Source organism: Phalangium opilio, unplaced genomic scaffold (genome assembly GCF_054372755.1).
Source record: "Phalangium opilio isolate 3A_F unplaced genomic scaffold, DU_Popi_V2 ptg000352l_1, whole genome shotgun sequence".
NCBI lineage: Eukaryota > Metazoa > Arthropoda > Arachnida > Opiliones > Phalangiidae > Phalangium > Phalangium opilio.
The window spans coordinates 1,388,943-1,400,820 of NW_028324228.1; the positions used below are offsets into that span (position 1 = coordinate 1,388,943).

The following is an 11,878-nucleotide window of genomic DNA, read 5'->3' on the forward strand; positions in this document are numbered from 1 at the left end:
AAGTAGAAATCCAGCTGCCAATTTAAAACTGTAATTTGACCATTTTTATAGACATGTTACAGGTCTGCAAAAGTGATGGAAAAGTTGAAATCTAGCTTAAAATTTAAAACTGTATTCCACATTTATAGACATATTCCAGGTATTCAATTCAAGTAAAATGTTCTACTTTTGAATACCTGCAATATGGCTCTAAATGTGGTCAAATTACAGTTTTAAATTAACAGCTGGATTTCTACTTTTCCATCACTCTTTCGGACCTGTAACATGTCTATAAATGTGGTCAAGTTGCAGTTTTAAACTAGCAGCTGGTATTTCTACATTTCCATCACTTTTGCAGACCTGTAACTTGTCTATAAAAACGGACAAATTACAGTTTTAAACTAGCAGCTGGTATTTCTACTTTTGCATAGCACTTGCAGAATTGCGCTACATATTTCTGCCAGGCTAGACAGTTAACAGTTAACAAACAGAAAACGTAAAAACGGCAGTAAATTTGCAGTTCTAGAAATGCTGTAAATTTTTCCCGTTTTTTGAGCTGCAGAAAATGTAGCCTTAATGTATACATATTACAGCGTGGTAGCGATAAAAAAGCGTGTATGCAGATGAATTACAGCTTAATATTTTTGTAAGGGATGAGTACAAGTTCGGAATCCAAAATAAACCTCTCCAAGTCGAGACGCAATTTAGAGGCTATTTATAAATATTTAAATAAATTTAATTGATATTTATTAATTTAATCGTCATTAATTTACCTTAATTCTAGTTAAATCGTTTTAAGAAACTTTATTCCTAAAATCATTTTAAACATAGCTATTGTTGACGTTTGAACTCAAGCGTAAGCCTCTTTAGCAATTTTCTTAAAGTTGGTATATAAGGCGACTGATTAACTATAATAAATTAGAAAACACGCAATTGCGTGAATCTTTGGTGGAAGCCTTGCCATTTGGAAGCTATCGTTTCTCGTAGCCTTAGGCGATCGTCGCATACACCTCAACCCTAACGACGAGAGAGTAGAAACCAATGTATCTCTCTACGAACACGCTTGCTCCGATTTGTCAACTGCAAACGCGGTGACAGGCACACAAAAAGACACGTACAGTGTTATACCTCTCCGTGACGACATCGTCACTCGGAGAGGTAAACATTTACTAATTTTACAAATTGAAAATCCAAAATTTCAGCACTACAAAGTATCTGAGACGCGCCTGCAATGACCCTGCAAAATATCTGAAAAGCACCTGCAATTATCCTACAAAGTATCTGAAACGCGCCTGTAATTATCCTACAAAGTATATGAAAAGCGCCTGCAATTATCCTACAAAGTATCTGAAAAGCACCTGCCATTATCCTAAAAAGTATCTGAAACGCGCCTGCAATGATCCTGAAAAGTATATGAAATGCGCCTGTAATTTTCCTAAAAATTATATGAATAGCACCTGCAATTATCCTAAAAATTATCTGAAACGCACCTGCAATGATCCTGAAAAGTATCTGAAACGCGCCTGCAATTTTCCTACAAAGTATCTGAAACGCGCCTGCAATGATCCTTCAAAGTATCTGAAACGCGTCTGAAATTATCCTACAAAGTATCTGAAATACACCTGCAATGATCTTGCAAAGTATCTGTGTTTCAGATACTTTTCAGGATCATTATAGGCGCGTTTCAGATACTTTGTAGGATCAATGCAGGTGCTTTTCAGATACTTTGTAGGATCAATGCAGGTGCTTTTCAGATAATTTTTAGGATAATTGTAGTCGCGTTTCATATACTTTTCAGGATCATTGCAGGCGCGTTTCAGATACTTTTTAGGATAATGGCAGGTGCTTTTCAGATACTTTGTAGGATAATTGCAGGCGCTTTTCATATACTTTGTAGGATAATTACAGGCGCGTTTCAGATACTTTGTAGGATAATTGCAGGTGCTTTTCAGATATTTTTAGTATAATTGGAGGCTCGTATCAGATACTTTGCAGGACCATGGCAGGCGCGTTTCAGATACTTTGCAGGGTCATTGCAGGCGCGTTCCAGATACTTTGTAGGATAATTGAACTGAAAAGTATCTGAAACACGCTTGCAGTTTGCCTACAAAGTATATGAAAAGCGCCTGCAATTATCCTACAAAGTATCTGAAACGCGCCTGCAATGATCATGAAAAGTATCTGAAACGCACCTGCAATTATCCTACAAAGTACCTGAAACTCGCCTGCAATTATCCTACAAAGTATCTGAAACTCACCTGCAATTATCCTTCAAAGTATCTGAAACGCGCCTGCAATTATCCTGCAAAGTATCTGAAACGCACCTGCAATTATCCTACAGAGTGTCTGAAACGCGCATGCAATTATCCTACAAAGTATCGGAAATGCACCTGCAATGATCCTGAAAAGTATCTGAAACGCGTCTGAAATTATCCTACAAAGTATCTGAAATACACCTGCAATGATCTTGCAAAGTATCTGTGTTTCAGATACTTTTCAGGATCATTATAGGCGCGTTTCAGATACTTTGTAGGATCAATGCAGGTGCTTTTCAGATACTTTGTAGGATCGATGCAGGTGCTTTTCAGATAATTTTTAGGATAATTGCAGTCGCGTTTCATATACTTTTCAGGATCATTGCAGGCGCGTTTCAGATACTTTTTAGGATAATGGCAGGTGCTTTTCAGATACTTTGTAGGATAATTGCAGGCGCTTTTCATATACTTTGTAGGATAATTACAGGCGCGTTTCAGATACTTTGTAGGATAATTGCAGGTGCTTTTCAGATATTTTTAGGATAATTGGAGGCTCGTATCAGATACTTTGCAGGACCATGGCAGGCGCGTTTCAGATACTTTGCAGGGTCATTGCAGGCACGTTTCAGATACTTTGCAGGGTCATTGCAGGCGCGTTCCAGATACTTTGTAGGATAATTGAACTGAAAAGTATCTGAAACACGCTTGCAGATTGGCTACAAAGTATATGAAAAGCGCCTGCAATTATCCTACAAAGTATCTGAAACGCGCCTGCAATGATCATGAAAAGTATCTGAAACGCACCTGCAATTATCCTACAAAGTATCTGAAACTCGCCTGCAATTATCCTACAAAGTATCTGAAACTCACCTGCAATTATCCTTCAAAGTATCTGAAACGCGCCTGCAATTATCCTACAAAGTATCGGAAATGCACCTGCAATGATCCTACAAATTACCTCTTTCTGACTGTAAAATGCATACAAAATATCTGGAAGGTACCTGCAATGAGCCTACAAACATCCTGATTTCTTACGGGAGTTACTATTTCCCCTCTGTTTTCTAGCTGTATGGTAGCTATTATAGAGTAGCTAAATTTTGTATATACTAATCGAGTTTTCCAACGGAAGATATTTTTTCTGCAAAACCTCTAAAATGTTCTGCATTGCTCTCTGGAATGCATCTTAATTGTGCTCTGAAGTTGAACATTTTGCAGGTTTATTCCAGTATTATTCCAGAATATTCCAGTTTATTTGCAATTTATTGCAGATTCTAAAAAAAGCTAATTAACAGCAAAAATGCAGCCGTAAATTTTTGTACGGGAAAGTTGATGCCTCTAAAATAATGAGGAAATACGCGGAGGCTAAGAACGTAGTCTGCTATTTTATCCACGTTGTTACTAACACGCATGCGCCTCGCATTTTCCCCCACTTTTACCCTCCGACATGCGAAAAGGGCTAACGGAGAAAAAGTGAGCCACGAGGCCAGTATTGACACGAGATAGTTTATCTTTTACACTTTTAACTTCAAAAATTACTGAAAATTGTGAATTTTAACGAACTCAATTCGTATTGTACACTGTAAATAAGACCAAAGCTCTTCACTATTTAACAAAATAACACAAGATTCGCGTCTATGCACAATTATAACAGAATTATTGTTTCAAATATAGTACTTTCTCTATCTTAGAATACATAAAAAAATTTTAAAATTAAAAATCTCTTTGGGTTTTTGATACTACGACTATGCAACTGTTAAAGTAAATATTAGCCTCGACAAATCTCGCCCTTTGCCCAGAACAAAAAGGTTTTTGAAAATGTTTCCAACTTCATCCAAATTCAGATTATTCATTTAATAATAGGCAATCGCCTTAGTTTGGTACAAATTTGACATTGAAAGTAAAATATTTACATTTTTGATGGACACTTAGTACAAACCGATTCTCTCACCGACTACAGTAAAGAAATAATGTGTGTGAAAATAAGCTGAAATTAATGAATCAAAATAATAAAGAGCATAAAAATCTACAAGGCATTAGACGCTGTGTTAAACCACGATGAGCAAGTGCCTGTCTGCACAGTGAAACTTTAAATTTATAACTTGTTACCATTTATAACTTTTCTGATTTCTTTAATTATTATTATTTATGGTGAAAACGTTTAAGAATTTGCTTTGAGCAAAGACTGTTCTAAGGATTATAGATATCTTAACTAATGCTGTATTCTAAGTTGCTCTAATAGTAATAAAATAAATGATAAAAATAGTTTGCTAGACGAACTGTACATAAGGCATAGGTGCTTAATTTAAATGTGATCTAGATTATTTTGGCATCTTTGGCCAAATCGTAGAACATTGACTGTTCATTCCTCAAGAGAGCATGTGGAGAGTCGAATTCCACAATCCGGCCCTGATCCAGAACCATCACCCTATGAAGAGTTAAATGACGACAAATTAGCTAATCATTTTAAGCCAGATTAATAGGTAGGTAAACATACTTGTCGTAGTCTAAGATGGTATTGATTCTGTGCGCGATGGTGATAATAGTGGATTTGCAAATTCCCTTTTGATGGTCTCTTGAATGAGATCGTCGGTGTCCATGTCGACGGAAGCCGTCGCTTCGTCCAAGATCAGGATCTTGGCGTTCCTTAATGAAGCACGAGCCAAGCAGACCAACTGACGCTGCCCAACGCTCAGATTCTGACCTCCTTCGGCCATGGGGTGATCTAGTCCCTGCTCTAGTGACGCCACAAAGGTTTCAAGTGCGAGTGTTCCAGGGCGGCCCACAATTGCAGGTCATCTTGTTGACCGAAGGGATCCAAATTGAGTCGGAGCGTGCCCGAGAAAAGAACGGGCTCTTAGGGAATGATAGTCAGCCGCGATCTCAAATCGGACAAGCCCAATCCCTGCACTTTCCCTCCGTCTATGACGATCTGACCACGTACCGCCTCGATGAGACGGAAGAGCGCCATTGTAAGGGACGACTTTCCCGCGCCTGTCCGCCCCATAGGGACTCGTCTCTCTTGTGCAAAAATACTGAAGAATAGCGGTACATTCGCCACCTCGCGATAACTTTTCTCAGATCTCCTTTTTAGGTGCGACTCGTACGCCAAAATTTTAATTTCCTCCATTGGGAGAGAAACAGCTATTGACTGAAAATGAACGCTGGACCTCTAAAGGAACCGGAAAACGCCCCCTTCCACTGTAAAACCGAACCCTCTCTACCATAAGATCAGGGGAAGGGCTTAGGCCTGTCAATTTGGGAACAGTCAAGGCCATTCGGTTTTTTTTTTTATTCTTCATAAACGTATTGAAAAAATAAGCTGCCCTAGCAGAATGGACACTCTTGCGGGATATGTAAGATAATAAAAAACTGAAACAATAGGGGCTAAAAAAGCGAGCATGAAGCAAACATTTCTTTACAAGTTCTGAGCGAGGCTGACAAATATTAACTTAAAAGTAGAACTCGCAGCAGACAGCTTAAGTCTTTAGAAGGAAAGCTATCCTCTATCACCATCCTTAAACCATGGCACCATCGCGCACCACCATCCCTAAACCACCGCACCATCAAGCGCTTCGGACGAGACGGAGCCTATTTACTCTTTTTTATGGCTTCAAATAGAGTTCGTTCTGGTTGAGTCACCAAATAAGTGTTTACTTTAAAAAAATCTAAATCGGAATGATGGAGATGAAAAGCCCCGAACACACGGTATTCCTGTCGCCATACATTGCCAAAGCTTGGGAGAGAGACCTTGAAATGTCGGCGCAATACTCGTGCGAGGGGGGGATCCAACTGCTATCAACTTCAGTTATGTGATATAGTTTTCATACCAACTTAATCAAACTGATATCAACCTCATTGATGTGATATAGTGTTCAAACCAAGAAATCCAACTGATATCAAGTTCACTTTTGTTATATAATGAAAATAATAATTATAATTATTTTGCCAGTGTTGGATAGTTTCAATTCAATGGCCATGCAAAGTCGAAAACGACCTTTTTGCCAAGGTTGATAATTTTAATTCGATTTATAAAATAGATCATTCAGCAAGTAATATTAATAATATGGTACGTTTTTTAGCTTATACTTGAATTTTACAAGAACGATTTTTACAATTTCTTTATTGCAATTAATAGTTAGACGCGAGAATGGGTTTAGCTCATTATATAATTTTATATGTTTTCAAAATATTGATCGTAGTATTTTAAGTGATAAAAATTGAGTTGCGTCATATTTAGTTTTAAACGAAGTAAATTCAGCTGATATCAAGTTCCGTAGGGTGATATTCCTACTGATATCAAGTTCAGTAACAATTTATAATATATAATTATACATATTATACAGGGTGTTTCTGAAAAGTCCATCACAAATTAAGGGGCGTGTTTATGGGACCAAACTGAGCGGAAAGTACCAAAGAACATGGGGTGTACAACATTTTGTTACGGAGATATGGCCTTCCAAACATTCGCCCCTAAAACAAGGAAATATCCAAAAATGAGGAGTAACACTTAAGACCGACTAACCAGCTTGTTTAAAATTACTAGACAATTTCAATAGCCTTTAATCGAACAATTGATTTCTACCTTTACTAATCAGAAGCGTATAAATGAGTAGAAGTATGCCTACGGTGGTAATGTAAAATTAATCCCAAGTGACATGATGTTTCAAGATCTTCCCAGCACCAAGTAAAATGGTTCTGATTGAAGGGACTTTTATTAGCACAGCGTAAACAACGTTATTTTCAGGAATTAGTCCAAATGTCCACGGGCGGCATTACAAAAACGAGGCAGTCTTTCGAATGATACTTGGACATGTTGGAAGATCCCTGGCTTGTTCCTGTTATCTCAAACCGTAAAAAGCTACGCAAATCTTCATCATCACGGACAACACTCTTGTACGTTAGGTATGACCTTGAGAAAACCTAAAAGGACATCTCGAATGTATTTGAAAAACCCATCTCCAATTTAGGGGCGTGTTGTTTGTTTCTAACAGAGTAAACTCGCCCAGAGAACAATTACAATGCAGAGCCACGTTTCGGCGTTAATGGCCCACAAAGGTGGTCCCAAACAAAAGAACAAACTTTAATTTGTTTCGTTCAGTAAGTGTTTCATGTGTCATAGATAAAACGCCATGATTAATGCACAAAGAAAATGTTATTGACAAGTTTTCGGACCGCGATGCTGAAATGTGGTGGTGCACCATCGTGCATGAACCACATTCTGTTTATTAAACCTAAGGGTACGTCTTCGAGTAGTTCTGGTAAATCGTCCCGTAAGAACTACAAGTAAGCCACACCGTTTAACCTGGGCTCTAGGAAATATGGCCCAATTAAATTGTCACCCACAATACTACACCACACCATTAAGCTGAATTGTACTTTGTGAATTCTAACGCAAGTTGCGTGTGGTTTTTTCTTAATCAGCAAACCAATTGGCGGCTGCTTGTTTTTGGATCGTCCTCGAAAATAGTGAGAACTTCGCCTATTCTTAAAAAACAGAGCACTAAAACAGAGCACTATGTTTTTTAAGAAAGGAATAAAAGAGGTTTCACGTACATGTGTTTGTTTTATTAAACTCATAATTCAACGAAGTCTGTTACAATGCCTTTCTTCACAAATGCCGAATATGCGGATATGCACCTAATGTATGGACTAGCCGAGGGGAATGCCGCTGCAGCTGTACGCTTGTATCAGGAAAGATTTCCGCAGAGGCGACTACCAAATCGACTGACGTTCGAGGCTGTGGACAGACGTTTGAGGCAAGATGGACGAATCCAACCGGCTGGACCTCAACCTAGAGCGAGAGCCATCCCAGAGGCCGTAGAAGACGAAGTTCTCACCATTTTCGAGGACGAGCCTGAATCAAGTACCCGCCAAGTTGGTCGCCGATTAGGCGTAAACCACACGCTCGTGTGGAAAATCCTCAGAAGCCACCGGTTTCATCCTTTCCATGTTCAAAAAGTTCAAGGTTTGAATCCAGCGGACTACCCACGACGCACGGCGTTTTGTCAGTGGTTTCTGGCTAAAGTAAACGATATCGATTTCCCACGGGATTTGTTGGTTACTGACGAAGCTAACTTTTCACGGGATGGTATTATTAACTTACATAATAAACATCAATGGTCCCAGCTAAACCCCCACGCAGCTTGCGTTAGAAGTCACCAAGTACAATTCAGTTTAAACGTGTGGTGTGGTATTGTGGGTGACAATTTAATTGGGCCATATTTCCTAGAGCCCAGGTTAAACGGTGTGGCTTACTTGCAGTTCTTACGGGACGATTTACCGGAACTACTCGAAGACGTACCCTTAGGTTTGGTAAACAGAATGTGGTTCATGCACGATGGTGCACCACCACATTTCAGCATCGCGGTCCGAAATTATCTTAACGCGACCTTCCCTTTGCGGTGGTTAGGTCGAGGTGGACCTGTGGAGTGGCCTGCTCGATCACCCGATCTGAACCCTTGTGATTTCTTTCTTTGGGGCCACCTGAAAGACTTAGTTTATCAGACTGAAGTGCCCGATGTTGAAGAGCTACGTCGACGAATAATTCACGGCTGTCAAACAATTCGCGAAACTCCAGGCATTTTTCAACGTGTAAGGGAATCATTTGTAAGACGTGCTAATGTGTGCCTTAACGCGGGTGGTGAACACTTTGAACAATTTTTGTAACTAGTTGCAATTAAATGTTAAAACTTGTCAATAAATTCATTTTCTTCGTGCATTAATCATGGCGTTTTATCTATGACACATGAAACACTTACTGAACGAAACAAATTAAAGTTTGTTCTTTTGTTTGGGACCACCTTTGTGGGCCATTAACGCCGAAACGTGGCTCTGCATTGTAATTGTTCTCTGGGCGAGTTTACTCTGTTGGAAACAAACAACACGCCCCTTAATTGGAGATGGGTTTTTCAAATACATTCGAGATGTCCTTTTAGGTTTTCTCAAGGTCATACCTAACGTACAAGAGTGTTGTCCGTGATGATGAAGATTTGCGTAGCTTTTTACGGTTTGAGATAACAGGAACAAGCCAGGGATCTTCCAACATGTCCAAGTATCATTCGAAAGACTGCCTCGTTTTTGTAATGCCGCCCGTGGACATTTGGACTAATTCCTGAAAATAACGTTGTTTACGCTGTGCTAATAAAAGTCCCTTCAATCAGAACCATTTTACTTGGTGCTGGGAAGATCTTGAAACATCATGTCACTTGGGATTAATTTTACATTACCACCGTAGGCATACTTCTACTCATTTATACGCTTCTGATTAGTAAAGGTAGAAATCAATTGTTCGATTAAAGGCTATTGAAATTGTCTAGTAATTTTAAACAAGCTGGTTAGTCGGTCTTAAGTGTTACTCCTCATTTTTGGATATTTCCTTGTTTTAGGGGCGAATGTTTGGAAGGCCATATCTCCGAAACAAAATGTTGTACACCCCATGTTCTTTGGTACTTTCCGCTCAGTTTGGTCCCATAAACACGCCCCTTAATTTGTGATGGACTTTTCAGAAACACCCTGTATAATTTAATACATTTAGAAAATATTGATTGTAGTAGTTTAACAGATAAAAAAATGGAGTTGCGTCATATATATATAGTGTTTAAAACAAATAAATCCAGCTTATATCAAGTTCAGTGGGATCACATAATAACCAACTAAATCCAACTAATATTAAGTTCCGTTGGGTAATATAGTGTTCAAACAAACTAAATACAACTGATTTCATGTTCAGTTGAGTCGTGTAAAGTTCAAACATTAAATCCAACACGATAGAATATTCAAGTTTTATTATTTAGTTTATTTCTAAAGTGTCGTGGATGGGGGGAAGCCTCTTTTTTTGGGAGGTCGGATAATTTTGAATTTGTATCTTTGGGGTCTTTATATTTCTTTCATTTTTATTTATGTGCTATTTAATAACGATGTAGCTACAATTTTTGCCCAGCCTCTGGGTCATCTTGTTACTTAATACGTTTGGCAAACTGTAGGGTTAAGAATTGTTCAAAACTTTAGTTAAACACTAATATTCCCCAAAACAGCGGCCGCTATTTCTAAAACTGCAGTTCTCAACAACGTCGCTGTTTTTTGGAATCGCGGTTGCTTATTCGAGAACTGCTCTTCTGGGAACTGCTGATACTAGGTACACCTAGGTTCATTAGTTTATCATGATTTATTTATGTTCGATATTATTACCGTTTATGTCTATGTAATTTTTCGTTAAACATCTTTAAATTTTAGTAAGTGCGGTGTTAGTTTCCTTTATTATGGTTTCTAAATCTAGTACTACATTTATGACAAATTTTTAAAATTGGTACTCTTAATCATTTCCAGCCCAAATTTCAAGAATCAGTACGACCAACGATATGAAAAATCCAAATGGCATCAAGTAAAATGGCAAACTGAGAGCAAATAAGTTGATGTTGGTTTCGGCATTTATTGGTTTTACCCAATTTAAGTAGTCCCTGATATATCGACTGGTGAACTCGAAATAATCCAAGGGCTTAGTTTCAAAAATAACAAGCATTCTGCAATGAAATTGCCTTGTATTATTAAAAATCAATAGTAAACAGTAATAGGGATGCATATAAAGGAGGAATAAATTGGCCATATTTTTAGCTTAATCAAAAAACCACCCGTAGGTCCCAAAGTTTTGGCTACTATTTAATATATGTTGCATTGGTTTTCCTAATCTAGCGTCAGCGCTTCTGAAACCAAAACCAGAAGTCCATTAATTTAGCCTATGAAGTAACCAAAATCGGGCTTGAGGACTCCCCTCTCTTGTGTAGCAATACTGAAGAAGGGCGACATATTCGCCATCTCGCGATAACTTTACTCAGATCTCCAGTTTAGGTGCGACTCGTACGCCAAAATTTGCCCTATTGGGAGAGAAACAGCTATTGGCTGAAAATGAACGCTGATCTCTAAAGGGACCGGAAATCACTGTAAAACCGAGCCCTCTGTACCATAGGATCAGGGAAGGGATTAGTTCTGTCAATTTGGAAACAGTCAAAGCCATTCGATCTTTTTATGATTCTTCATAAAGCTACTGAAAAAAAATGAAATATGAAAAAAAAAAGAAATAAAAAACAATTTAACAACCATGGCCGTTCCTTTTTAAATTTTTTTAACGCAAACGTGCTACATAGTGGGATCTATCCCGTTTTCCGCTTCCCTTTAGAGATCCAGCGTTCAGGGGCTGAAGAAGTCACGCCCCGCTCACATGAAGAAACACTTCCAAGAGAGGAGCTCGAGATTTCTAACAGTGTTAGGAAACGGGGACACACGAAAGTTTAGAGGAGTTCTTACCCCAGCAGAGAGGTACGCTATACCAGCTATTGTAATTGTTTACTTCCTAGGCTAAATTAGTGGACTTCTGAAAAAAATAACCACTTTTCAAAAACTTTTTCTACTCCTTTAAGCTTAAAGAAGAACTTCTTCTAGGTTACAGGTTTTTAACGTTTCCGTATTTTCATACACCCTTGCGGGTCTCGAAAGGACACTGCAGCGTAAAATGTAATATAAATATAATTATATACAAGTTTGTTTATGGGATAGAATAATTTCAGGCGTCAAATTTGCAGGGTTGGCCAAATTACTAATTGGCAATTACAAATTACAAAATACAATTACAAATTACAATTGTAATTTAT

The 11,878-nt window shown here is 38.3% G+C and overlaps 1 long non-coding RNA gene and 1 pseudogene across 3 annotated transcripts; one reads left to right on the forward strand and one right to left on the reverse strand.

Annotated features, from left to right (window-relative positions):
* Positions 1 to 4,429: 4,429 nt before the first annotated feature.
* Positions 4,430 to 5,111, reverse strand: LOC149602783 (ATP-binding cassette sub-family C member 4-like; annotated as a pseudogene). The gene is made up of 2 exons (XR_016377073.1): positions 4,729 to 5,111; positions 4,430 to 4,659 (listed from the first exon to the last, which is right to left on the reverse strand). The product of XR_016377073.1 is annotated as an ATP-binding cassette sub-family C member 4-like (transcript).
* Positions 5,112 to 6,576: 1,465 nt separating this feature from the next.
* LOC149602784 (uncharacterized) lies at positions 6,577 to 8,956 on the forward strand. Of its 2 annotated transcripts, none has more exons than XR_016377057.1 (3): positions 6,577 to 7,136; positions 7,226 to 7,331; positions 8,644 to 8,956. It is a non-coding gene; the product is annotated as an uncharacterized LOC149602784 (long non-coding RNA). The 2 variants fall into 2 exon arrangements; XR_016377058.1 differs by having other exon boundaries at positions 6,577 to 7,127.
* Positions 8,957 to 11,878: the final 2,922 nt, after the last annotated feature.